Raw genomic sequence first — 27,913 nt, 5'->3', positions numbered from 1 at the left:
AATTCTTTTATAATAAGGCCTTTTTATTTTCATCTTTTAAAATAAAATTGTTAATTTTGTTTTTGCTAGGCCCGGGATTAGTGACCTGATATCTTAATAACATTTTTTAAAAGGAATGAAACTTCATTTTCTTATCAGGCCTGATAACTTGAATGAAAGTTGTATCAAATTCTTTGTAACAGAAATATGTGACTTTTGTTTTGAATCTTTGCTTTTCTCCCTGATACAGGATTCTAGCATAATTGACTTCTACCCTGAAGATTTTGCTATTGATTTAAATGGGAAGAAATATGCCTGGCAAGGTAAAATTTAGACATTATTCCTTTTTTTTTTTTTTTTCCTAAGGTAAAATTTTATTTATTTATTTATTTATTTTTTTATTGATGTTTTAATTCTTTCTAACATTGTGAAATTTTGGGTTGTACATTTTTGTTTGTCCATCACCATATATATGACTCCCTTCACCCCTTGTGCCCACCCCCCACCCCCCACCTCCCACCTCCCACCCCCACTGCCCCTGGTAACCACAGTCCAGTTTTCTCTGTCCATGTGTTGGTTTATATTCCACATCTGAGTGAGATCATACAGTATTTGTCTTTCTCTTTCTGGCTTATTTCACTTAACATAATATGCTGCAGGCCCATCCATGTTGTTGCAAATGGGGCTATTTTGTCTTTTTTTGTGGCTGAGTAGTATTCCATTGTATATATATACCACATTTTCTTAATCCAGTCGTCAGTTGAGGGACACTTAAGTTGCTTCCACTTCTTGGCTATGGTGAATAATGCTGCAATGAACATAGGGGTGCATAAGCCTCTTTGGATTGTTGATTTCAGATGCGTTGGATAGATTCCCAGTAGTGGGATGGCTGGATCATAGGGCATCTCTATTTTTAATTCTTTGAGGAATCTCCATACCGTTTTCCAAAGAGGCTGCACCAATTTGCATTCCCACCAGCTGTGTACGAGGGTTCCTGTTTCTCCACATCCTCTCCAACATTTGTTGTTTTTTGTCTTGGTGATTATAGCCATTCTAATAGGCATGAGGTGATATCTTAGTGTTGTTTTGATTTGCATTTCCCTGATGATTAGTGATGTTGAGCATCTTTTCATGTGCCTATTGGCCATCTGTATATCTTCCTTGGAGAAGTGTCTGTTCATTTCCTCTGCCCATTTTTTTGATCGGATTGTTTGTTTTTTTGTTGTTCAATTGTGTGAGTTCTTTATATATTATGGAGATCAACCCCTTGTCAGATGTATGTTTTGCAAATATTCTCTCCCAGCTGGTTGGTTGTCTGTTCATCTTGATTCTGGTTTCATTTGTCTTATAAAAGCTCTTTAATCTGATAAAGTCCCACTTGTTTATTTTTTCTTTAGTTTCCCTAGTCTGGGTAGGCATGTCATCCGAAAAGATTCCTTTAAAACCAATGTCAAATAGTGTGTTGCCTATATTTTCTTCTATGAGTTTTATAGTTTCAGGTCTCACCTTCAGGTCTTTGATCCATTTTGAGTTAATTTTTGTGAATGGCGATAGCACGTGGTCCACTTTCATTCTTTTGCATGTGGTTGTCCAGTTTTCCCAACACCATTTATTGAAGAGACTTTCCTTTCTCCATTGCATGTTCTTAGCACCTTTGTCGAAAATTAGCTGTCCGTATACGTGTGGTTTTATTTCTGGGCTTTCAATTCTGTTCCATTGATCTGTGTGTCTGTTTTTGTACCAGTACCATGCTGTTTTGATTACTATTGCTTTGTAGTATGTTTTGAAGTCAGGGATTGTGATGCCTCCTGCTTTGTTCTTTTTCTTTAGGATTTCTTTAGCTATTCGGGGTCTTTTGTTGCCCCATATAAATTTTAGTATTCTTTTTTCTATTTCTGTGAAGAATGTCATTGGGATTCTGATTGGGATTGCATTGAATCTGTAGATTACTTTAGGTAATATAGACATTTTAACTATGTTTATTCTTCCAATCCACATGCATGGGATATCTTTCCATTTCTTTATGTCATCATGGATTTCTTTCAATAATGTCTTGTAGTTCTCATTGTATAGATCCTTCACCTCCTTGGTAAGATTTATTCCTAGGTATTTTATTCTTTTTGATGCAATTGTAAATGGTATTATCTTTTTGAGCTCTCTTTCTGTTAGTTCATTATTAGCATATAGAAATGCAACTGATTTTTGTAGATTGATTTTGTACCCTGCAACTTTGCTGTAGTTGTTGATTGTTTCTAATAGTTTTCCAACAGATTCTTTAGGGTTTTCTATATATACAATCATGTCATCTGCAAATAGTGAGAGTTTCACTTCTTCGTTGCCTATTTGGATTCCTTTTATTCCTTTTTCTTGCCTAATTGCTCTGGCCAAAACCTCCAGTAGTATGTTGAACAGGAGTGGTGAGAGTGGGCAGCCCTGCCTCGTTCCTGTTCTCAGAGGGAAGGCTTTCAGTCTTTCCCTGTTGAGTATGATGTTGGCTGTGGGTTTGTCATATATGACCTTTATTATGTTGAGGTACTTTCCTTCTATTCCCATTTTGTTGAGAGTTTTTATCATAAATGGATGTTGTATCTTGTCAAATGCCTTCTCTGCGTCTATTGAGATGATCATGTGGTTTTTATTCTTTGTTTTGTTGATGTGATGTATCACGTTGATTGATTTGCGGATGTTGAACCATCCCTGCGTCCCTGGTATAAATCCCACTTAATCATGGTGTATGATCTTTTTAATGTATTGTTGTATTTGGTTTGCCAATATTTTGTTGAGGATTTTTGCATCAATGTTCATCAGCGATATTGGCCTGTAATTTTCTTTCTTTGTATTGTCTTTGTCTGGTTTTGGTATCAGGGTGATGTTGGCCTCGTAGAATGATTTATGAAGCGTTCCATCTTCCTCTTTTTTTGGAATAGTTTGAGAAGGATGGGTATTAAATCTTCTTTGAATGTTTGGTAAAATTCACTGGAGAAGCCATCTGGTCCTGGACTTTTATTTTTTGGGAGGTTTTTGATTACTATTTCAATCTCTTTACTTGTTATTGGTCTATTCAGATCCTCCATTTCTTCTTGGTTCAATTTTGGGAGGTTGTATAAGGCTAAGAATTTATCCATTTCTTCTAGATTGTCCAATTTGTTGGCATATAATTTCTCATAGTATTCTCTTATAATCCTCTGTATTTCCATGGTATCCGTTGTAATTTCTCCTCTTTCACTTCTAATTTTATTTACTTGAGCCTTTTCTCTTTTTTTCTTAGTAAGCCTGGCTAAGGGTTTGTCGATTTTGTTTATCTTCTCAAAGAACCAACTCTTTGTTTCATTAATCCTTTCTACTGTTTTTTTGGTCTCAATTTCATTCATTTCTGCTCTGATTTTTATTATTTCTCTCCTTCTGCTGGCTTTGGGCTTTGTTCTTCTTTTTCTAGTTCTGTTAGGTGTAATTTAAGGTTGCCTATTTGGGCTTTTTCCTGTTTGTTCAGGTGGGCTTGTATCGCTATGAGTTTCCCTCTCAGGACCGCTTTTGCTGCATCCCATATGGTTTGATATGGCATGTTATCATTTTCATTTGTTTCCAGATAGTTTTTGATTTCTCCTTTAATTTCATCAATGATCCATTGGTTGTTCAGTAGCATCTTGTTTAATCTCCACATTTTTGTCACTGTCCCAGTTTTTTTTTCATGGTTCATTTCCAGTTTCATAGCCTTATGGTCTGAAAAGATGCTTGTTATGATTTCAATCTTCTTAAATTTATTGAGGCTTGCTTTGTTTCCCAACATATGGTCTATCCTAGAGAATGTTCCATGCGTGCTTGAGAAGAATGTGTAGTCAGCTGTTTTTGGATGGAGTGCTCTGTATATGTCTACTAGGTCCATCTCTCCAGTTTGTCATTTAAGTCTACTATTTCTTTATTGACTTTTTGTCTGGATGATCTATCCATTGCTGTAAGTGGGGTGTTAAGATCCCCTACTATTATTGTGTTGTTGTTGATGTCTCCTTTTAGGTTTGTTAATAGTTGCTTTATGTACATTGGTGCTCCTATGTTGGGTGCATATATATTTATAAGTGATATGTCTTCTTGATGGAGTGTCCCTTTTATCATTATATATTTCCCTTCTTTGTCTTTCTTAACCTGTTTTATCTTGAAGTCTACTTTGTCTGATATGAGTGTGGCAACAACTGCTTTCTTTTGTTTCCTGTTAGCTTGGAGTATTGTCTTCCATCCTTTCACTCTGAGCCTGTGCTTGTCTTTAGTGCTAAGATGTGTTTCCTGAAGGCAGCATATTGTTGGGTCTTGCTTTTTAATCCATCCTGCCACTCTGTATCTTTTGATTGGAGAGTTCAATCCATTTACATTTAGGGTAATTATTGATATATGAGGGCTTAATGTTGCTGTTTTGTCACTTATTTTCTGGTTCTTTTGCGTTTCCTTTGTTTCTTGTCCCATTTGTTTTGGACTGCCAATTCAGTTTGGTTGTTCTGTCTTATGACTCTTCTCCTGAAGGTTTTTGAGGTAGTCTAAACATAGTTGTTAAGAACAAGTAAATTAAATAGATCTAAGTAGGATAAAAAGTTTTATGTGAACTTTTAAAATAGCTTCCCCAAATCTTTTTGGTAACCTGAAATTTTACAGTTTTGCTAAGTTACGTTAAATGATGAGTTAAGTTAAATTCATTGAATATTCAGATCATTTCTAAATAAGATAAAATACTGAAATATTAATTACTGAACATAGGTTTATCCACATTTTGCTTTACAAAGGAATTAAAGATATTTGGGCCTATTAGTAGACATGTGTTGTGCCACACTGAGAAATTTACTACAAGAAAGCACGTTTCCAAAAATTATCAAAAGTATTTATAAATTTACCAAGCCACAGAATGCTATTATAAAAGACAGTTCATAATTGTTTACTTCTTTATTTTCACTAAAAAACTAAGGTTTTTTAGGGTTAAAAAATTCTAACACATGTGATTTAAACTACTAGAAGTAATAAGGGAAACATGTCTGTAAGCTAGGAAAGTAGGGTATCTGTTTTTGATAGGAGAAGTTATGAATGGAGATGCATTTTCTGAGGGAAAAGAAAGTAATTTTGTCCTAAAGTGAGGCTGGTTATTTCAGGATGGGAAGGAGGAGAATAAGGACTAATTAAATAGAAAATTGGGAAGAGAGAAAGGGAGAGAGAGAATCTTGCATTGTGTAAAGTTGGCTAAAATCAAATGAATTTATTATAAGAGACATAAAATTAAGTTTTAAAATCAGCAATGTATTTATGTAAAACTAGAACATAATTTTCTTTCATCTGATAAAAGGACAAGGTTTTCTTAGACTATTAGTCTGCTCCTGATTAGAGATTTCGAAAGGTTTTTCTTTACCTCTTAAGTAATCTGCTTAGAAAACAAAGAATTTGTGACCTGTCAAAATAATTTCCTGTGCTGTCTTTATCAGGTCTTTGATTACTGCTGAATCTTCTTTATTAAAAGAGTTAAGGTTTTTGACAATTGGGTAACATTCTATACTTGCATGTGAAGTCTTTAGTTGTCACTATGGTTAAATAGATAACTAGGTATTGTTACACAGTGTCCTATGATCCTGTTTGACCAAGTGTTCAAAAACCGTTCTTATTTTTTTGACAAACTTCCCAAAAATCAATTCTAAAATGAAGTCTTTTTGACCTCAAATTAACTTTGGGATTTTCCAGAGGGTTCCTGGAACATCTCAAAAGATTTGTTTTCTCTCCTTATAAAAAGAGAGATGTTAAACTAATTAGGCTTATTTGATATGTTAAATCATATGGGAAGCATTGTCAAATAAGAATTAGTACAAAGCCTCCTTTATGGTGTATTCGTATAGGTACAGGTGTGTTATAAGTGTTTCAGAAATTGTATGAAATTCCTAATGTCTAGTACATCCTGGTATAATGTTATCAGTCATAATTCCAGTTATTATCTTAAAATGTTACATGTTACAGAAATAACCAAATTTCCTTGTCAATTCCATTATAATGAACTCCCATCAGATCTTTAACAATGAGCATCTTTAAGACTTTTCACAGACAGTTATTGTTTTACTCTGATGTTTTGCAAAAGTGTTCCCACAAAAGTACTTCATCTTCAAGGAGATTCATGGAAAGGGCTTTTGACAAGTTCAAGTTTTTAATAACTTTAAAATCATAAAACTGAACTGGATAAGAATTTCCAGAAATAATGGAAAACTGGATTCTCACAGAACAAAAATTAATCACACGGGACAGACTAAACTGAGGAGGATGATTAAAATTTTAATAACTTTTTCTTTGAAATATTACCAGTTCCTTGATATTTTATTTTTCCAGATTTAAGGAAACATTTTCTCCTAAGGTGTCTATGAATACCAGCAATTTGGTAAAGTACACCCTTTTAAATAAAGATGAATCATTTACTTTTTCTCCCTACTTGATCTCTCCACAATTCAGAAACTCATGAGTATTCTTTTTAGGGCAATATAGTTATTTGCATAAGTTCAGTAAGAATCTGTTATCCTTGTAACAGAACACAATTGAACACATTGGTTATATTACTAAGGCTTTGACTAGAATGCCATATTTCGGGGAGATGTACATAGATTTGGAGATGCCCAGAAACCTTTAATAAACTAAAGTTGGCTTTATGGAGCCAATAAAGCCCCTTGGAGAAATCAGCCTGATATCTTGCTTACAAAGTTCCAGCAAAGCAGTCTTAAAAAGAGCTTATATGGTTAATCACTATTCTTCCTGCACTTATGAAAATAATCAAGATAAGTTTAATACAAAGCAATTAGTTTTACTGTGATTATCTTTGATAAAAGAAGAGCAAACATAGAGAGAAAAACTATGCTTGCATATTTGTCTATATAAGATTCTAATCCCATTATCTCTTTGAGGTTTTGCTATATATCTGTAAACTGGACTGGATCCTGAATTCTTCCAGTTTCCTAAAATATCTGGCTATGAATCTCCAAACTAGCATTTCTAATTTTCTCCTACCCCTCTGAGTCGGAATCACTCAGAACAAAGCCTGCCCTTGGATCTCCTTGGAAGGGACTATACCAGCTCCTCCTCACCACCCAGCTGGCAGTCAAACTCCAGGGCCTTGAGGCTTGGGTACACTTCTCACAGATGAAAAAGCCTCCACCTGACACCTGGTCCTGTACAGATGCTGAAGACGTCCTAAGCAAAGTGACGAGGAAGAGAAGTAGCCAACATCAAGGAAGACTTGCTTCCTCCCAAGAGGCCAGATCAAGACTTCATACTTTAACTAAATGTGAAACCCTTTCCTCTTCTCTTTCTTTCTTTATGCTGACGTGGGCCTAGAAAGATAATGCCATCATCTGTATCTCCTAGGCCATTGCTAAGGGGGGTCACTTTTCAGACTGCTTCATTTGTCATCAAAAAACACATCTGTCCATAATGCTAGAGACCCCCTGGTCCATTTCCCTGTCTCTGGTTAACAACCCCAAACTTAGGGAACTTTGCATCCAGGATCTATGCAAAGAAAGGGACACAGGCAAGAATCACCAGAATAAAACCATCTGTATGGTCTACACACACTTAAATTTCACCAGCCTCCAAGGCTGTCACCTTTCCAGTCCTGAGCCACAGATTCAAACGGGAGTTACTAGGAGGCGTTCATGATTCAGGATTCTCTTCCTTTGGCAGAACCCTACTTTCTTGGTTAGAGGTAAATATAAATGAAGCTTTGATTAGAAACCTCCTCTTAACTCTTGGAAAGATTGTAGAATCTGCTGCTAAAGCAACAACCTGCCCAGTAAAAATCCTTAGACTCTCTGGCCAAAGTTATTCTTTGTTTTTGTCTAGCTGCCCTTAATATTGTTTCTTTGTCGTTGACCCTGGCTAGCCTTACCACTAGGTGTCGTGGTGAAGACCTTTGTCTGTTAATATATATAGGCGTCCTGTTGGCTTCGCTTACTGGTATTTCCTGCTCCTTCCCCAGATTTGGGAAATTTTCAGCTATTATTTCCTTGAATAGGCTCTCTGTTCCTCTTTCCCTCTCCTCTCCCTCAGGAATACCTATAATTCTTATGTTACATTTTCTAATAGAGTCCGATATTTCTCGGAGTCTTTCTTCATTTCTTTTTAGTCTTAGTTCTCTCTCTTCTTCCATCTGGAGTATATCTGTATTCCTATCCTCTAAAGTACTAATTCTTTCCTCCGTATTGTCAGCTCTGTTCTTTAAAGATTCCAGATTCTCCTTTATCTCCTCCATTGTGTTCTTCATCTCCATCAGCACTGATAGGTTTTTCTTTATGATTTCAATCTCTTTTGTGAAGAAACTCCTAATCTCATTTAATTGTTTGTCTGTATTGTCTCGTATTTCGTTGAGTGTTTTTATGATAGCTATTTTGAAATCTCTGTCATTTAGTTTATGGATTTCTGTGTCTTCGGGGTTGATTTCTGGGTGCTTGTCATTTTGTTTCTGGTCTGGTGATTTCATATATTTTTGCATTGTGGTTCCTGTGTTGGTTTTGATTTTCCTCATCCTGGAAGTCTCTGGTTGCAATTTCCACCTGCCGCCACTGTCTGGTGGTAAAGGGCTGTGTAGTCTAAGCCCCCTGCGCTCTGCCCCAGTTTTTCTGCTGCGATCCGCAGTTTTGTTTTGTTTTGTTTTGTTTTGTTTTTTTTCCCCACTGCGATCCACGGGTCCAGTCCAGTTTGTTCAGGTCTGCCTCGGATCGCTAGATCTGGTCGAGCTGCAGACTCCGGGTTGCGGGGAGGGGGGAGCTCTCTCTTTTGCCCTCTGGGTCCCTGACGTGGGAGGCTTCTCGTTTGCCCCTCTTTATCCGCTCTCTGGGGTGCTCAGATGTTGATGGTAGCCCTGTGGCTCCTCTGAGCCCTCTGTGCGGGAGTTTCCCACTGGCTGAGAGAGCCCGAAGAGCTACAGTTTCCCGCCGAGGGCCGCCCCTCCCCCCTCTCTGGGAACCGCGCGGACCGGATCGCTGATCTGATGGGGAGGGAGCGGAGTTCTCCTTACCTCTCCCCACTTCCTCCGGGGGCCCAGCACGTTCCGCTCTCAGATGTGCGGCAGTGTGGATCCCTCTGCTCTAGCTTTTCACTGTCTGGGATTCCGTTGTTGGTCTGTGGCTGTTGCTTTTATTGTATCTTGTGGGGGAAGAATTCACGGGAAAGCTCACTCCGCCATGATGCTGACCTCACTCCCAAAGTTATTCTTGATAATAGGAAAGCCCTTGATTATCTTTTAACTGAGCAGGGAGGTGTCTGCGCTGTGGCCAACACCACCTGCTGCTCCTGGATTAACACTTCTGGGGAAGTGGAAACTCAGTTACATAAAATCACTGAGCAAGACGTTTGGCTTAAAACGGTGACTCCTTCGATTGGGTCTGTCTTTGACTCGTTTGATTTTGATTGGTTTGGGTCTTGTGGACCCTGGCTTTGAGATGCACCCCAGACATTGGGAATTATCCTGCTCATGATAATCATAACAATCTTCCTGGTGTGTTGTGTTCTCTCACAAGCTTTAAATGCATGTTCCCAGCTGCTAACCACCAAGCAAATGATCTCGCTAAGGGTGGAACATCAGAAAAGGAACAAAGAGAATGTCTGACTTAGAGATTGTGAACCTGAAGATGTGACCTGTGAATGTCACAGTGATTAAACAAAAAATGTCATGACCTATGGATACCACACAAAGGATCCCCAAAAGCTGCGAGCAGTAGCTGAGAGTGGTGCTAATGCCTTAAATTTTGATCACATCTCTCAGTTAACATGAGAGTCTGATCAAAAAGGGGTCATGGTTAAAAAGGAGACAGTAGGCCCAAGATGGAGTCACTTGAGCTAAGCCCACGTCACCAAAATGTGACTTAATACCTCATCTAATTGCAGTTTCAACCTCCCCCAGGAAAGTAATCTTAACTGATCAGTCTGGAATTTCTTGGTCAGCGCTGTGAGATAATCCTCCTAATAGACCCCTTTTGTCCTTCAAAAGAAGGTGAACTTGCTCAAAAGAATCTTTTTTTTCTGTTCACGACTTCCTTGTCTCACTCCCTCTCTGCCTTCAAAAACCTTTCCTTTTGTAAAGCTCTTTGGAGCTCCTTTCTGTTTGCTAGATGGGATTCTGCCTGATGCATGAATCATCAAATAAAGCCAATTTGATCTTTAAATTTACTTAGTTGAATTTTGTTTTTTAACATCTTTGACCACCACCTCCCATCTTCCCCTCCTCCCAGCCCCTGGCAGCCACCATTCTACTCTCTGCTTCTATGAGTTTCTTCTTCTATGAGTTACTACTGTAACTTCCACATATAAGTGAGATCATACAGTATTTGCCTTTCTGCGTCTGGCTTTTTTCAAGTGTCTAGAAATGCTGATTTGAGGGACTTCTGGCCGTGACCCACTGTGAAAAATACATTTTACATCAGCGAGATAGAGGGAAGTGAGCCGTTTCAGAAATCAATATTCACTACATGCAGCATCTGATACTTTATAATTATAGTCCTTTTCATTTCTTTTAAAATGCTGGTTGTTACCTACTAAGTTGGTTTCATGACCCCGCCCCCCCACCAGTGGGTCATAAGCCGCTGGTTGAAAAATACCGACCTGTAGATACTTTGACTGTGAATAAAACACACAATTCTTTCACTGTGAGCCTGGCATTTAACTGCCCTGATGTGTTTATTTTGGAGATGAGGTGTGTGGCTTGTGAAAACGGTTGTTAATTCGCTATGCAACTTCAGTAAACTCACTCATCTTTTTAGATTTTGTTTTATTCATTTTTAATGACAAATTGCTTATACATCACATTGGCTTCAGACTCTGTTTCTTAAAACTTTCTTATTTTAATTCACTTTAAGCCCCTTAATACACAATTCACCATCTCTTTTGAGTGTGCTAAAGCATTTCAGTGAGTTCCATACTACCACTTAAAACACACATTCCTTGCCCAAGCAGAGGTGTGAAAATGAAGGTAAGATAGATGCCCCTATAATAACTTTCAATAAATAAAGCAACAGGACATGTAATGAGGTCTCCTTGAAAATTTTTCCAAAGGCAGAACATTTTTCTAGACCCAAGATCACAAGTGAAACATTATCTATTTTCTGTGGCAAGATGCTAAACCACTTCTTACTTACCCACAAGGTGAAAAGTTCTGGCTTCTCATCCAGTCTGGCAGCTTCTCAGAGCTAACAAAAAAAGGAAATATGTCGCTTCTCATCTTGAGGTCCAGTTCTTCAAGGAGTTTTGTGGGTGGCAGAGAGGGCTGAGAGTGTTGGGTGGGGAGTTTGCATAATGCAGGGTCCGTTAGTTCTCTTTTCATTCAAGTAATTTAAATAGTACATTACTAGGGTGGACCCTATTAAGGTGCCTCAGAAAACGAACTTGGAAAGGGTGATGGTGTCCAATGGGGAAAACCCATAATGAAGAGTGGTGTCAACTTCCATCTACACCAAGAAAATGGATCCAACTATGTGGAGGCTCCTTTAATATGGTGAACTTCTTAGTGAGAGAGTTGAAGGCCAGGATGTGGAAGAGAGTCACTGTATCTATGTATAACCCAGTCCCTCTCATGGTATCACTTCTCATTTTACCACCTTGGGAAAATGATGTACCATATTCTTGGTCTTTGAGATAAGGTCATCCAACATAATAACACTCATCTACATGGCTGGCAAAATTCCATGGTGTCGTGAAATTTTCTTCTCCTTTGTATTAGAAGAACGTTTTCCGATCCAGCGCAAATATGGCAAATATCCCCTAGTTTGACAAGTCAAAATACACACTTAGTGATTTACTCCTTGTCTTGGTTTTATTACATTTATGAAATGTGGCCTTATTATCCCTAACATTAACATCTTCCTTTTTCATTTTCCCATTTATTTTTATAAGTAAATTAGAGCTAATGCAATAAAATATTCAACTAATCATCTAGATCTGGTTGTCTAGGTGGGCTGGCAGTCAGCTTCTCCATGTGAGACACAAAATATTTGCTTTATGTTATACTCAAAATGTTTCTTTTGAATGACAAATGAAAGAGGGTTTATGCCTATAATTGTCAGCTGGGCTAAAGTGAAAATGGTCTGAGTATTAAGTTGAAATGCTTAACTCCAAGAGAAGTCCCTGAAATTCTGAGCATTTCATGTGCTCACAGCCTAATTCTGCATGTGACAGATTATTTGCACAAACAGATGCAAGAATTCCCCCATTTTCACACGTAGTCCTCCATGCTGACTCTAAATTTGGCCAAGTGGCTGGCTTTGGCCAATGAAACAGCAGCCAACAGGATGTGAACAGAGATTTGAAAAGTGCTTGCACATTGGGGTTTGCCCTTTCTTCCTGCACTTGGAACAACAGGCCCCAGAGGAAGGGGCCTCTGTTGTCCATCATATGGCTGAGCTACTTCTTGAGGAACTCCCATGTCAATATCGTTAGCTCTTTCCTCTTAGATTGGTGTCCAAAGGGCACCCTGCTGTTATGTGACTGCGCCACTGCTGCCATCAAGGAGTGCAATCCATTTCTCCTTAACTTGAATCCAGACTGGTTTTGGAGTTACACTGTACGTCTTCTGGTCCAGGCTTAAGAGGATCTGCACCTTCTGTTTTCAGCCTCTTGAAAGCCAGTCTTTGCATAAGGAAGTCTGGGCTTTGCTGCTGGAGAGACGGTGTGCCCTAGAGGATGAGAGGCTGTATGAGAAGAACTGAGGTGCCCCCTGTAAACAGCCAGCACCAACTGCCAAACATGTGAGCAAGGGGATCTTAATGTTCCAGCCCCAGCCCAGCTCTCAACTGAAGGCAGCCACGTGAGTAACACTAAGGAAGAACATACGGAGGAAGAAATGCCTACCTCAGCCCAACGTACAGACAGAATCATGATATGTTGATGTTTTAAGCTAATAAGTTCTGAGATGATTTGTTTTGCCACAATTAGAAAACTGGTACAACTAGTCCAATTGTGTAAAGAAGGACTCTTTCGTTTCTTACTAGAAGGTGAAAGACTGGCTGCCAGCATTCTGGAAGCAGAATGGAGGAAGAAGGATGGGAGGGGTCCTTATGCATTTAGTATTCATAGGCACTTCCCCTTTGTTTTGGCTATCTATTGTTGTGCTGCAAAACTTAGTGGCTTAAAATAACAGTCATATATTTACTCACAATGTTGCGGTTTGAGCTAGGCTTAGAAAGACAGCTTGTGTTTGTTCTATATGACATCAGCTGGGGAGGCCCACCCAGCTGGAGGATCCAGTTCCATGATGGCTCACTCACATGGCTGGCGATTGGATGCTGGGAGCTCAGCTGGGCTGTTGGGCAAAGGGCCTGACTCTGTTCCATGTCGGCCTCTCCATGTGGCTACTTCGGCTTCCTCAGAGCATGGCAATAAGTTCTCAGAAGGAGATAGTGAAGGCTGACAGGGCTTCTCAATGCCAGTGCTTGGAAGTCCCAGGATGTCACTATCTGCATCCTATAGGTTGAAGATAGGCCCAGTGCAGATTCGATGGAGTCAACATGAGTCGACCTCTTGATGGGAGCAGCAGCATGCCCGTACAGGGAGGAGTGCAATTGTTTTGGGGTTATTTTCAGAGATGGTCTTCTATACCCCTGTTTTCAGCACAGCTTCCCTGCCCAAAATTGTGGCCAGTATGTCCCAGTCCAGATTCCCTCTATTTTATAGTCTCTACAGGATCAACCTCTAGTTTCCTGCCAGCGTTAGGAAATGGAAATTGCCTGGTTGCAAAGTGGGAAAAGATTTGGAAATGTAACTGCTTCTCAAACTTTTAATCAATCCTCTTGTTTTTTTTTTTTGAAGATTGAGGTATAACATACACAAAGTGAACAATTTTAAATGTATAGATTATCCAAATTATATATATATATATATATATATTCATCCATGTAACCACCACCAACATGAAAATATAGGTCATTTCCTACACCCCAGAAGGCTCTGTCTTGTCCTTTCCCAGCCACCCTCCTCTCAGTGGTAACCACTATTCTGGCTTCTATCACTGTAAATATATTTTGCCTGTTTTTGAATCTTACATAAATAGAATCATACAGTATGCATTTTTCTGTGTTTGGCTTTGTTTGCTGAATATTATGTCTGTAAAATTTTTTATGTTGTTTCATGGAGCAGTAGTTTTTGGGGTGTTTTGCTATATAGCATGCCACTGTATGGAGATAGTACAGTTTGTGTGTTCTACTCTTGCCAATTTTGGGTTATTATGAATATGAACAATCTTGTACATGTTTTTTGGGGGGGCATATGCATTCATTTTACTTGGGTTTATACTTAGTAGAGGAATCGCTGGGTTATACATTAGGCATATATTTGGCTTTAATAACTACGGCCAAACTCTTTTCCAAAGTTGTCCCATTCTAGGTTGTACCATTTTACACTCCCCCCGGCAATGCGTGAGAATTCCAGTTGCTGCACGTGCTTACTAACCTTGATTTCATCAGTCTCTCACTTGTAGCCTTTCTGGTGGTCTGTAGTGGTCCAGCCTACTGATTTTTGCAGCATCTTCACTCTCGCTTCCAAAGAGGATGCTGGTGCTACTGCTTCCTGAAATGTTTGAGAAATCCATGGTGCAGATTGGGCTGGTTTTGGTTTTTCTGGCTGCCGGCTAAGGGTCTAAGTTTCACATATTTGTTCATTTGCTTTATGATTTGCGAAAATTGGTTGTTGTTTTCTCTTTCCCCATTCTCTCTGTCCTTATTGTGCTTAAAAAAATTCCCTTTACTGGGGTTTTACTGGGGTTTCAGCAAAAGTAATGTGTGTTCAACCCTCCACCTTCATTTTGGCCGTGTCCTATGGTACTTAATACACGTTGGTTGAACGCCCTCAAATTACCCTTTGTACTTTTTCACCCATCGAAAGGACCACTATCTTATGGGGATGCTCTTACAAAACCAAGAGAAAGAGAGCATGTTCGTTCAGTCGTGGCTAAGAGCACAGGTTCTAATCAGAAAGATTTGTCTCTACCGCTTTGTTAGAAATGTGAGCTAATGCTGAATACTTAATATCTCTAAATTTTGGCTCCTTTCATGTGTAAAATGAGAATGATAATGCTGGCTACCTCATGAGTTTGTAGAGAGGATTCTGTAGAGCACTTAATACAATGCCTGGTCCATAGTAAGTGCTCACTAATGGGTTGACTCCCCCAGGACATTTACATATTTCCTCCCCACAAGATTACTGATATCCATGTTTTCTCATTATAGAAACTTATATAACACACAAGAGCTTAGGCAAGAGAATGAAAATCATCCATACATCCATCACCGAGAGAGAATCACTGCTAACATTTAGAAACATTTTTCTTATCACATGTGTACTACATTAAATTACTGCCCAAGTCCCTTTAGTGACTGGCTGGGTTCTCTCCATATCTTAGACAATAGTTGGAAAGGCACAAACTCAAACCGCACTCACTGGTTTATCAGAGACACTCTCCCTGCCAACATTAATACCCAGCCGCTCACTGCTAATGTGACAGCAGAAACCATTTCTCCACAGGATTGGTCATTTCCATTCAGATAGTTCATTAGTCCCACCCCATCCAGTCTCCTTGTGATTGACGCAGCCGTCACCAGGCTGGCCCACTTGCACTTGCCACGCAGCTTATTCAGCTTCCCATTTAGGGATTAGACAGCACAGGGGCAGCCTGGCTGCACAATGGTTAAGTTCACACTCTCTGCTTCAGCGGCCTGGGGTTCACGGGTTCAGATCCCAGGCGTGGACCGACACACTGCTCCTCAAGCCACACCGTGGCGGTATCCCACATACAAAACAGAGGAAGATTGGCACAGATGTTAGCTCAGGGACTGTTTTCCTCAAGCAAAAAGAGTAAGATTGGCAACAGATATGAGCTCAGGGACAGTCTCCCTCACACACACACAAAAAAGAATAAGACAAAACAAAAAAAAAACTCTAGGGCAGCGTGTGTGTATAAATGTCCTCATTCACTCTGTGCCTGGTCCTGGTACATCTTTCGTTACAGTCGAGCACAGAAACAGCATACATATTACTTTCCACATGTCACACCCAGGGCTTTCTGTTGTCTCCTGGAACTCTGTTTTCCTCAATCCTTAACATTTTACACAGCTGGAACTGTATCATATCAACTATTTGGGATCCTGCTTTTTCACTTATGAATATAAGTGACACATCATTACACAAACCCTTCTTAAATATAACTTTTAATGTTGCACAGTGTTCTAGCTCAGGGGTGGACTATAATTGACTTAATCATTCCCCTATTCTTGGCCACTTAGTTGTTTTGATGCTTTTGCTATGAATAATGCTGCAACGAATATCTTCATGCACAAATCTCTGAATTTCAGATTATACCCTTAGGATCAGAAATGAAATTGCTAGGTCAAAAAGAGTGTAAACATGAAAAAAAAAAGTTTATCGTGGAAAATTTCAAACATAGAGAGGAGAGTTAATGAACCCCATGTGCTTATCAACCAGATTTAACCTGGAATTGACATTTAAAGGAGGATGCCTGCTAAATCAAAATAATGAGTCTCTAGTGGTGGAATTTAGGGCAACAGCTGCTAGTTTAATATGTGTTGGAAAGGAGGCTCTTGTTTGTGGCAGAGGGACCATCCTGTTAATGCTCTCAGGTCACACAAAGCAGGTAACCACTTGTTCTACCAACAAGGCTGCCTCTTCCTCCTTGGGCCCCAAAACAGGTCTTCAATAAACACTGTTGATTGACTGAATAACATTAACACTCTGTGAACTTTACCTGCAAACAGACATCCAGCCAGGAATAAGAGATACTAAAAGGGATTACGCAAACACCAATGAAAATTAGTCTGTAGGCATAAAGTCAAATGGATAAGCATTTTATTAATATCTACCTTTTAAGATAACTACAGTGAGCTCGAGGCCACTCCAGGAAGCTGAGGGAACACAGAGGCATGTAAGGGTATGTCCATGCTTCCTTTCCACCTGGACAACACTCAAGCCTCATGTTTGGGATGGGGAACTCAAACAATAGGTCTCACCCAGACTAAAAAGTTAACCTAATACCATCAACCTGCCATCAATAAAACCATAAATTCTGCCTTGAACACTCTTAGAAAGTTAGTGGACTCCTTTTCTGATTTGGTTAAACCTGGTGAAAATATCCTAGTATACTGATAGGGTAGACTTCCAGAACTAATCACATCCTTGGGATCTGTTTACACATGTGTCTTTCCCACTAGACTATAAACTCCTAAGGCAGGAACTGATTCTTACTCAATTTTGAATTTTCCATATCTAATATTGTCTGGGACATAACAGATATTTCAAGTTTCTAAAGATTAAAATAAAATTCAAGTGCCCCACTTCTACTTCAATGTTCAATTAAAAATCAAGATCAAGTTAACGGGGTTTTCAAAAATATTTGAGACCAACAACCTTTATACATTGTCTGAATGAAAATGAACTGAATGCATAGTTTGTAAATCTTTATATTTTTGATGCATCTTTAAAAGGTGTTGGTAGCAATAAATAAATAAATAAATAAATACCCCTTAAAAATAAACCTTTGCATCTCTGTCTTTTTAAAATATGAAATCATAAGAGACCTCCAAGTGACACACATTTCCATTCTGTGCAGGCTTCCCTGTGGTCACTGGCTTGTTTATTTGTTGATTAGATTTTAAAGGGCATTGCTCCTTCTGAGAACATAAGGGATTTTGCAAAGAATCATGAAATCAAAAATACTCTTCAGATCATTTTCATCCTCTGAGAGGGATAAAATAAAGGAAAGTCATGAGGAAATCTAACTAGAAGATGAGATGGGAAGGGCAATGAATATGGTTGGTGCAATTTACTATTGCTGAATTACAAACAGCCAAATGTGCACTTCTTTCTCTGCTCTTCAAAGAAATCACACAATAAGTTTTCTGGTTCTTAACTGAGATACTCCCTGGATATATTATTAATGGTAGTTCTATTACCAATAACTACAATAATAGACCTATTTTATTGAGCACATACTGTGTGCCAGGCACTGTGATAAGCACCTCATGGTCGTGTTTTGCTCAGTAATCTCAACAGTTTTATGAGGTGGTGTAGTAGTCAGGTTCTCCAGAGAAACAGAACTAATAGGAACCAATAGGATATATAAATATATAAAGAGATTTATTACGAGGAATTGGCTCACACGATTAAGGAGACTGAGAAGTCCCACGATCTGCCTTCTGCAAACTGGAGACCCAAGAAAGCTGGTGGCATAGTTCCACTCTGAGTCTGAAGGTTAAGAACCAGGAAGGCCAACCGTGTAGGTTCTAGACTGAGGTCCAGAGAAGAAAAGATGTGCCAGCTCAATCAGTGAGGCAGAAAAAAGGGGCGAATTCCTTCTTCCTCCAACTTTTGTTCTCTTTGGGCCTTCAACAGATGAAATGATGCCCACCCACACTGGGGAGGGTGATCTACTTTACTGAGTCCACCGATTTAAATAATCTCATCCAGAAACACCCTCACAGAGTCACCCAGAAATAATGTTTAATCTGGGCACCCCGTGGCAGTCAAGTTGACACATAAAATTAACCATCACAGGTGGCTACTATTCTTATTGCCATTTTGATATAATTGAAGCTTAGAGGGGTTGAGTATCTGCTCATAATTCCACAGCAAGTAACAGGAGTGATATTTTATCCCAGACGTGTCTGACTTCAGAGAATTCACTTTCACCCAGCATAGGGTACAGCCTCTACGGAGGCACCCCATCAAAGAACAGTGGTGTTTGGAGATTGAGGTATCGTAGCTCCATTAAGAAACAGCTCTATTTCCCTGATTTCATGTAGCATCACACAACCCATTGAAGATACACCCTATCTCTAAGGACAAGTAAGGCCAAAACTTCTAGAATCTAGCTACAGTTGTAATAGATAGTGATATTCATGCATATATATTCATGAACAGCAGTATTCATGTCCTCTGTCTTGCCAATCTCATGCCAATGCCTCCCATTGACCAAACCTGAAGGGAACCCAGGGATCAAGGGGGCTGTGTGATGCAATTCATAGATGTCAGGCTTCTGAGACGCAGAACTAGATGGAGAAGGGAGGCACGTGGATCTGGGAAGGGGACCAAAGAGAATATTCAGCACACCCTGCTCACAGAATGAACCTCTGAACCCATGAGGTTTGCTGCTTGATGGTAGAGAGTAAATAAGACTTAAGAGACTAAAATCCTGGCCCCTTTCTCAGCCCCAGGAGTAGCTTCGGCTCAGAGGGAAGGGTGCTAGCTGAGCCAGGACAACACTGGGGCCACGGGGAGAGCTATTGTCCCCTTTCATGGATCCGCACTAGAGCATTTGAAGAAAAGGCTTACAAGCCATCGAACAGAATATGAGATCAACACTGTGCAGGATGAGGAAGTTGAGGCCCAACAGGATTAAGTGGCTAATACAATACAGCACAGTTGGTGGCAGAGCAGGGACTAGACCCCGTCTTCCTGACCCTTGGTGCAGGGTCTTTAACATATTACTAATACTCCATCTTTTTCTAAAGAGGGCTCAAGGCATATCTAGTCCCTGTAAGCCTTCACTTTCTTCTTCACCATCACCAGACGCTTCTGGAAATCTCACACAAAGCCACAGTTTTTCCTAAACTTTCCATCACATTTAATTTTAGCACGGTTTCAGCCACAAGCGACACAAAAATGACAGCACGTGTCTTTTAATGAAATTAACAGTGGTGCTTTGTGATGACTTAAATGCATCAGGGAAATTTTATCTAATCGTGTTCGATAGAAGGACCAGCTCTCTGGTTTGTGGATGCAATCACTGAGGGACGCTGGTGGGCAAGGGGGTGGTGAGGGACTTGCCATCACCTGCTCAGCTCTCAGGGCAGCTCTGTGGTTGCCTTGTTGCAGGAAAGGGCAGCCTTCTGAGGGAAGTGTGTAGTCCTGAGATGACCTGTCACTGACAGCATGCAAAGATGACAGAAAATAGCCTTTGTCTATCTATGCTTTGACTGGTCGTTCGTAAGTAACAATTGTGAAAGATCTAGAGCAATAAAATGTCCTTCCACCAGAGTTTAATTTAAGTGTTGTCTAGCCAACCTGTCCTTTAAGCTGAGACTCAAAAGAGATTGATTTACGGGCACCAGCAGCTGAGATGTCGGTCAGCAGGACCAGACACTCTGACTTCACCACTTTCGTCAAGTGAGATTCTGGGCTCAGAGCTGAGTCACACAGTATACATGAAGCTTCCTGGCTTCACGGTTTGCTGATCATTTCTCGCCAACCATCATCACAAATGCCATCTCTCACACCGAAATGCCCACGCCACTCATCAGAATCCACAGGCGGCTGGGCCAATGACACTGGATAATAGATAGATCTTGATTTTTCAATTGAACATTGGGGCAGAATTGAGCACTTTAATTTCATTTTAATCTTAATAAACATTAAATACCCATTTGTCCCAGACAATATGAGGTACTAGAAATTCAAAATCGAGTAAGAATCAGTTCCAGCCCACTAGGGATTCACAGTCTGTGGGGGAGACTCATATAAACGGAGCCAGGTGATGTGATTGAGTCTATAGTGGAGGTAAGTCCAGGGTACATGAATCTAGAAAGACTTCATAGAGGAGGTGATGCCTGTGCTGAGAAACCAGGAATGAAGAGTTCGCTGAGTGGATAAGGGGAGGAGAAATTCCAAGTGGGAGAACAGTATGTACAAACACAGCTCATGTGAGAGTGGTGTGTTGAGAAATCAGTAATAATTCAGCACGGGTGGACACGGGGTCTGCTTCAGCGTGGCAAGGGATGAGTGTAGTCAAGTCGGCAGAGGACCCATGGGGGACCTGGACCATGACAAGGAGTTTGGGCTTTGTCCTGAATGCAATGGGAGCCATTTAAGGACTTTGAGCAGAGAGTGGCTGGATTAAATGAGTTTTAGAAGGAAGGTTCCTGGGGAATAGGAGGGCAGAACAGAGGCAAGGAGGTGAGTTAGGAGGCTGTTAGAGTTGTCCAGGCAAAAAGTCTTGATGGAACGCAAGGGATAGTGGTATGGAGAACATTTAGAAGGTGGAATTTACAAGCCTGGCACTGGGTGGGAAAGGAGGAGATATCTCGAGTGATTCAGTTATCTGGCTCTGGTGACTGAAGGTGCAGTGCTGATTGTTGGGGATGATGGTGATTTGGCTTCGGACACCCCAGGTGGGCAGCACCCAAGGGCTGCACCATAGAGACAGAACCGTGTTTCTGATCCTCTTAGGAGACTCCCTGTCAGGCTCTAGTCCCATCCGCTGTCATGGGGAGGCAGGGATCTATGCCTTTGGTAGACTCAATCTAAAGACGACTTGATATTTTTCTTTGTGATACATAATATGATTGAGTAGATGATGTATTGAGAAATGTGTTCCTGTTCTCATCATTTTCAAGGACTGGAGAGAGGTCCATTTTCTCCTGTAGGGTTGGCAGCGTTCTTCTGCTTCTGCCCTTTGCTTTCCCCGAAGTGGGAGTGGAAGCTATGCCTGGCCACCTAGAGCTCTGCCCTCTGCCAGGTCTGGGTCATCTCAGCCTCATTTTAGCCCCTAGTTGTTACAATGGGGCATTGTGAAACACATCCTGCCCCCAGAGGCCACTGAAGGGACAGGCTTAGCTTGTCTATTCACCCAATGTCCCCACAGACCTATAAGCACCTATGAGACCCTAAGGGGATATGTCGACCACTTGCCCTGGCCCCCAGTGCTGTTGGAGTTGGCCTCTCGCGTCCACCTCAGCTATTTCTTCTCATCCCTGTAGTGGGTCTGCTGCTCTCCATCCTCCATGGCACGCCTCCATCTGCCCTTCCTTCCCGTTCATTAAAAAAACAATCATCTTTTTCCCTACTCTCTTTATCTCTTTTCGCTTCTTTCTCTTCTAATTATCTTGTACATCTTGGCTTTTGAACCAGTGTATTTGGTCTTTCTAGCCATTACTAACTAGGTCTTTGTGGTCATTAAGTCACATCCTGCTCTGTGTTGTCTGGTTCTTCGGCTGCTTTCTGCTGCTGCCTCCTCGCCCACAGCTCAGTGGTCTTCTAGGCATGAAGATAGCTAAATGCCACTTTCAGATAAGCCACACACAATGCCACATGGATCAAATTCAGATCAATAGCTCAGGGATGTATTATGTTGAACCAGACAGAATTGCCAATAGTCAATCATTTTGACCCTCAGTAATGACTTTCATTGACATCAACCTAATAGAACGAGTTCGTTTCCAATGATTAGCTCTACACCCAATCTGTACTGCACACTCACTCATGAGGGGCCAATTATTTCATCACAGGAAACAAGACTCAGGAGAAAGTGTTCTTTTCCTTTCTCCTAGTCATACATATTCTAGCTCACTGATTACTTTGTGTTATCGCTCTGCTGGCATTGACACATCAAAATTGAATTCCAGATATACATTTTATCTTAGCTGCTCATTCCCACCCACTTATCTTGATATTATGGATGGAGAGTCAGTTCATAAATGTCATCCCTAGCATTTGTACTGGGGGCTTACCTACCTCCTTGATACTTTTTCATTCATATAAAATTCTACCTATGCAACTCAACACTGACCATTCATTTAATTTAGAGTAGTCAATGTATAGCTGTTTAATTTGATGTTATTGGACACTGGTCTTTTAAGCAAGAATGCTTACTATCTTGTGGCTTTTGTTTCTGATGTAATAGAAAATGGATTCCTAGATTGTACCTAGAAAACAATAAGAAGCATTATCATTTAGCAGGTTTAAATTTCCCTTCTCCCTCTCTTTTTTGGCTTTTATTAAGTTATGAGTTTATCAAGGTATCTTATTATATAATGTAGCTAAGCATTTTTCCCTAGAAATGTATATTATCTAATTATTTTACAGAAATATAAACTTTACCTGTGACTCCATGTTCCCCAGAGGAGAGAATAAATAAGAAATAAATCTGCCTTGTATTGCATTTATTCAACAAATATTTATGGAGACTTATGGGCCTGGCACTTCCTAATCGTAGGGAACTGTTCTGGGAGTTGGTATTTGGGCTTTGAAAGCAGCTATGTCCTTTTTACTTAATTCAGAGGCACTCAACTTGGATTGAGCCCAGACCCCTCCAAGCCACTCCCCCTCCCAGAAGTGACCCTAGCCCATCCTGACAGCCCAGGCAGGATTGAAGAGGATAATTGACAACCAAAATTGGTAACTTGTTTCTAACTCCATAAAACCTTAGGTTAATTTAGGGGCTGGCCCGCTTGCGTGGCAGTCAAGTTCACGCCCTCAGCTTCGGCGGCCCGGGGTTCGCAGGTTCGGATCCCAGGCACGCACCAACTCACCGCTTGTCAGACCATGCTGTGGCGGTGTCTCATATAAAGTAGAGGAAGATGGGCACGGATGTTAGCCCAGGGCTGATCTTCCTCAGCAAAAAAGAGGAGGATTGGCATTGGATGTTAGCTCAGGGCTGATCTTCCTCACACACACACACACAAAAACTTAGGTTAATTTAACTTGTTTCTCTTTTTGCTTGAATCTAAGAACAGTGTGAAAAATGTCGAACCAAGAATAATTTCTTTAAGTAGGTGAAATAAATGGGACCCTGAGAGCAATTCTAAGCATTAGACTGGTCTGCCCAAGTTTTTCTGAGTTAACCCAAAAAAGGAAATTTGCACTTAAGTGATTAAATGTTGGCTGATATGATATTTGTCTATTGAAATACCAATTTCTAGAGGGAAGGAGAAAGAAAAATGAAATGCAAATGTGCCAGGCATTTCTTAAGTGAGGTGGCCTGAATTTTCCTTTTTGATTTGGTCCTTGTCTTGTTTGGGTATCAATGTATTAGCATCATGGTGGGGGTGGGGGAGAAGTGTTTCCTCTTGTTTTTAAAAAAAATTTCTAGAACTGTATAAGAGTGGAGGGATAAGTTACTTGAGAGTTGATGGCACTTACCACGGCAAACAATTGGCTGAGTATTTTTTTTGTAGGAAGATTTTCTACCAATGATTACATTTCTAAGTTTTCAAATCTAACGTCATACAATTGTTCATAGTATTCTTGCTCTCTTAACTTTTAAAAACCTCTATCTGGGGCTAGCCCCCGTGGCCTAGTGGTTAAGTTCGGTGCGCTCTGCTTCGGCAGCTCGGGTTCAGTTCCTGGGCACAGGCCCACACCGCTTGTCTATCAGTGGCCATGCTGTGACGGCAGCTCACATACAAAGTAGAGGAAGATTGACAACATATGCTAGTTCAGGGCAAGTCTTCCTCAACAACAACAAAAAAACTCTATCTGAAGTTACGTCCCATTTTCATTCTTAATACTATTGATTTGTCCTTTCTATTTTTTCTTCATAAATCATGCCAGATATTTTGTCAAATTCATCAACCTTTTCCAAGAATTAATTTTGACATCATAAATCTTCTTGAACGTATTTTTGGTTTTCATGTTCATAAAATTCTGTTCTTTTTCTTTATCTGTTTCCTTCATTTTTTAAAAAGTTTTTCTGCTGTTATATTTCCAATGTCTGAAGATGTGTACTTTGCTCACTAATTTTCAGGTAAAAATAAGCATTTAAAGCTAAAGCTATTGGGCCGGCCCCATGGCTTAGCGGTTAAGTGCGCGCGCTCTGCTACTGGCGACCCGGGGTTCGGATCCTGGGCACGCACCCACGCACCGCTTCTCTGGCCATGCTGAGGCCGCGTCCCACATACAGCAACTAGAAAGATGTGCAGCTATGACATACAACTATCTACTGGGGCTTTGGGGGGGAAAAAAAAGGAGGAGGATCGGCAATAGATGTTAGCTCAGAGCCGGTCTTCCTCAGCAAAAAGAGGAGGATTAGCATGGATGTTAGCTCAGTGCTGATCTTCCTCACACACACACACACACAAAATAAATAAATAAAATAAAGCTAAAGCTATAAATATATCTCCAAGTACTGTTTTCATGGCATTTCACAAGTTTTGATTCATTATCAGACAGTTCTTCTTGGACCTATGGGTTACTTAGAATGCATTTCAAACTTTCAAATATTTAGACAGTTTTATTTGTCTTTTTATTATTGATTTATATCATAATTGCATTGTGTTCCAAGAACATAGTCTATATGGTACAGATTCTTTGAATTTTGTTGATACTTGTTTCATGGCTTAGTATATGATCAATTTCTATAAATGTTCCATCCATGTGTGTTTCTAAAGATTTTGTATGCTCTAGTTGTTGGGTGCTAAGTTTTGTGCCCATGAAATTAAGCTTTTGATTGTTAGATCCACGTGTAATTGAAAGAAGTATGTTGTAAGTTCCCACCACAATGGTGGATTTGTCAATGAATTCCTACAGTTCTATCAATTTTAGCTATTTTGCTATTTTGAGGCTATTTAAAAACTTTGTTATGGAAATTTTCACACACACCAAAAATAGAGTCTAGTCTAATGAATCTCTTCACCCACTCTCTGTCCATGTATCCATCATCCCTCACCTAGCTTCAGTTACCAACATTTTGCCATTCTTGTCTCATCTGTTCTCCTTACCATTTTTGTTGTTGGGATAGTTTAAAGCAAATCCAAGATATGACATTTCACTCCAATACTTTAGTATGTTTCCCTAATAGATAAGACTTAAAACACATAACAAAATATGTTGGAGCCACTGTGTCAGGTGCCCACAAGGGAAGAATCGCTCGATCCTAGTGAGGTCAACCTCCATGGTTTTCAGGCTCTCCTTTGAAAAGCTGACCCCCTCTCCAGTTTAGTCGCATGTAGGAAACAGCTGCTATGATGTCTTGTATCCAGTGAGTGCTCAATAAGTGTTTGTGACAACTACTTACTCACTGGAATCTCTAGGAATGGCCTTGGGAAGTGGAGATTGCTCACAGCTAGCAACTCTATAGGGTCAAATACTTTGGCAAGGCCCCAAAGTCTTGATATTATCCTTGTTCTTTTCCTGCCATGCCGAGCACTTGGTAGAGGCTAAGCGGGGTCCTTGGAAGTTTTGGGAAATGGGAGTAACAGGGTGAAGAGTTGATGTCAAATACCACCATTAATCAAATCCATGCATACAGCCAAACCTTCTAATTCATACTGGAATTTTGCTGAATGAGACATGGCTTACAACAAGTGTTCTCTCAGATGGGTCTTAGATAAGCCCTATTTACTACAAAGGTTTTATATATATGGAGCACCTACCATGTTACAGGCACTGTACATGGCACTGGGAATGCTCATGGAGCCCACAGTGTAGACGGGACATGACTGTTATATATGCATTCTAATTGAGTTCAATGGGACACATGCTCTGAAGGAACATAACAAGACTTGATCTAGACTGGGGTGAGGGAAGGCTTCACTGCAGACATGGTCTTGAAGGAGCTCTGAGGGATGAGTTGAGTTAAAGGCAAAGCTGGCAGTCACGGCAACGGCGAGATGAGCTCGGGCAAGGGCAAGTGTGGTGAGGACCTTGCAGAGAGGGACTGGGTTCTGGAACACAGAGCAGCAGGGTGAGTGTTGACAGCCGAGACTGGAAGATTCTGGTCAGGGGTTTGGTCTTTATCCTAACGACGATGACGATGATAAGGACGATGCACTGTTCTGAGCACTTCACATATGCTAACTCATTTAATCCTCAAAGCTACACTGTTCAGTGGATATTATATCATCCTCCTTCTGCAGGTGGGGAAACAGATACAGAGCTGCTATATAATTGTGCCCCAGGTCACCCAGCTGGTGAACCACACACCCATGTGGGCTGGATCCAGAGGTGAGGCCTTGCACCACCATGCTGGACTGTCTTTACAGGGTTTTAAGCCGAAGAATGACGCAAAAACAGGTTTTGGGGGCTGGCCCGGTGGCTTAGTGGTTAAGTTCGCGTGCTCCACTTCAGTGGCCCAGGGTTCATGGGGTCGGATCTCGGGTGTGGACCCACGCACTACACATCAAGCCATGCCGTGGCAGCATTCTACATACAAAAAATAGAGGCAGATTACCACAAATGTTAGCTCAGCAACAATCTTCCTCAAGAAAAAAGAGGAAGATTGGCAGCAGATGTTAGCTCAGGACCAGTCTTCCTCACCAAAAAAACAAAAAATGAAAAACAGGATTTTTTATTTTTTAAAAAAATTTCCTGGTTGCTGAGTGGAGAGCGGACTAAGGGAAGACGGAGCAGGAAGTTAGGAGGCTTCTGAAGAAGTCAAGGCGAGAGATGATGAGGGCTTGTGCCAGGGTCGTGGCAGCAGAGGTGGAGAGTAGTGGGAGGGCTTGGCAGCTCCGGCAGGAAGGGAAATGGCCAGGATTGGTGAATTGCTTGGAAAAGGAAGGCGAGGGAGTGGTCAAGGCTGGCTCCTGGCTGTCTGGCACAACTGTGAGCCCTTCCACCGGGCTCCAGAACGTGAGGTGCTGAGCAGAGAGCATGAGCCGACCTGGGAGAGAAGGGATTCTGCAGAGTCTGGTAGACAGAGAGCTAGTGGGGAACATACGCGCCGTGAGGCAGGGCTGTGTCTGTTTTATTCACCATGGGTTTACTGTCTCAACAGGCATCCTACTGATTAGTATGTAGCAGGCGCTCCATAAATATTGGCTGAATTAATGGAAGAACAACAAAAAATCTGTGTCCTGAACCCACCAGCTAAGTAACGGTGAAGCACTTCGCCTCTGTAGATGAAACAATCCCTGCACTGCCGTCCACTCTGAGGCCAGGCTTGTTCTGCGTTCTGAAAACAGCACACACAGCCTGTGACGTCCTGGAGTCGGCTGGTACTGCCTCATGACAGCTGATGGTTAAATTTTCAAGAATCTTGAGGGCTGATTGTTAAACACAGTCATTATTAAACATTAAATTGCTACTTACTGCGCATCTCTTTCCAACTCCTCATTCGGTGGCATTATGTTGATTGCTTGAAACTGACTCTGCTGGGAATATTTACACCATGGAAATCAGTCAAAGCCAAAAATCAGGGGTTGATTTGGTTTTGTTTATTGTTTTG

At 40.7% G+C, this 27,913-nt stretch overlaps 1 long non-coding RNA gene across 1 annotated transcript; it reads left to right on the top strand.

The window, feature by feature from the left end:
- The first annotated feature begins 235 nt into the window (after positions 1–235).
- Positions 236–27,607, top strand: LOC131403137 (uncharacterized). Its single transcript, XR_009219227.1, has 3 exons — positions 236–302; positions 26,604–26,691; positions 27,464–27,607. It is a non-coding gene; the product is annotated as an uncharacterized LOC131403137 (long non-coding RNA).
- Positions 27,608–27,913: the final 306 nt, after the last annotated feature.

Source organism: Diceros bicornis, unplaced genomic scaffold (genome assembly GCF_020826845.1).
Source record: "Diceros bicornis minor isolate mBicDic1 unplaced genomic scaffold, mDicBic1.mat.cur scaffold_55_ctg1, whole genome shotgun sequence".
Taxonomy (NCBI): Eukaryota; Metazoa; Chordata; class Mammalia; order Perissodactyla; family Rhinocerotidae; genus Diceros; species Diceros bicornis.
The sequence above is the reverse complement of the archived record's forward strand: the minus strand, read 5'-3'. Positions and strand labels throughout refer to the sequence as shown.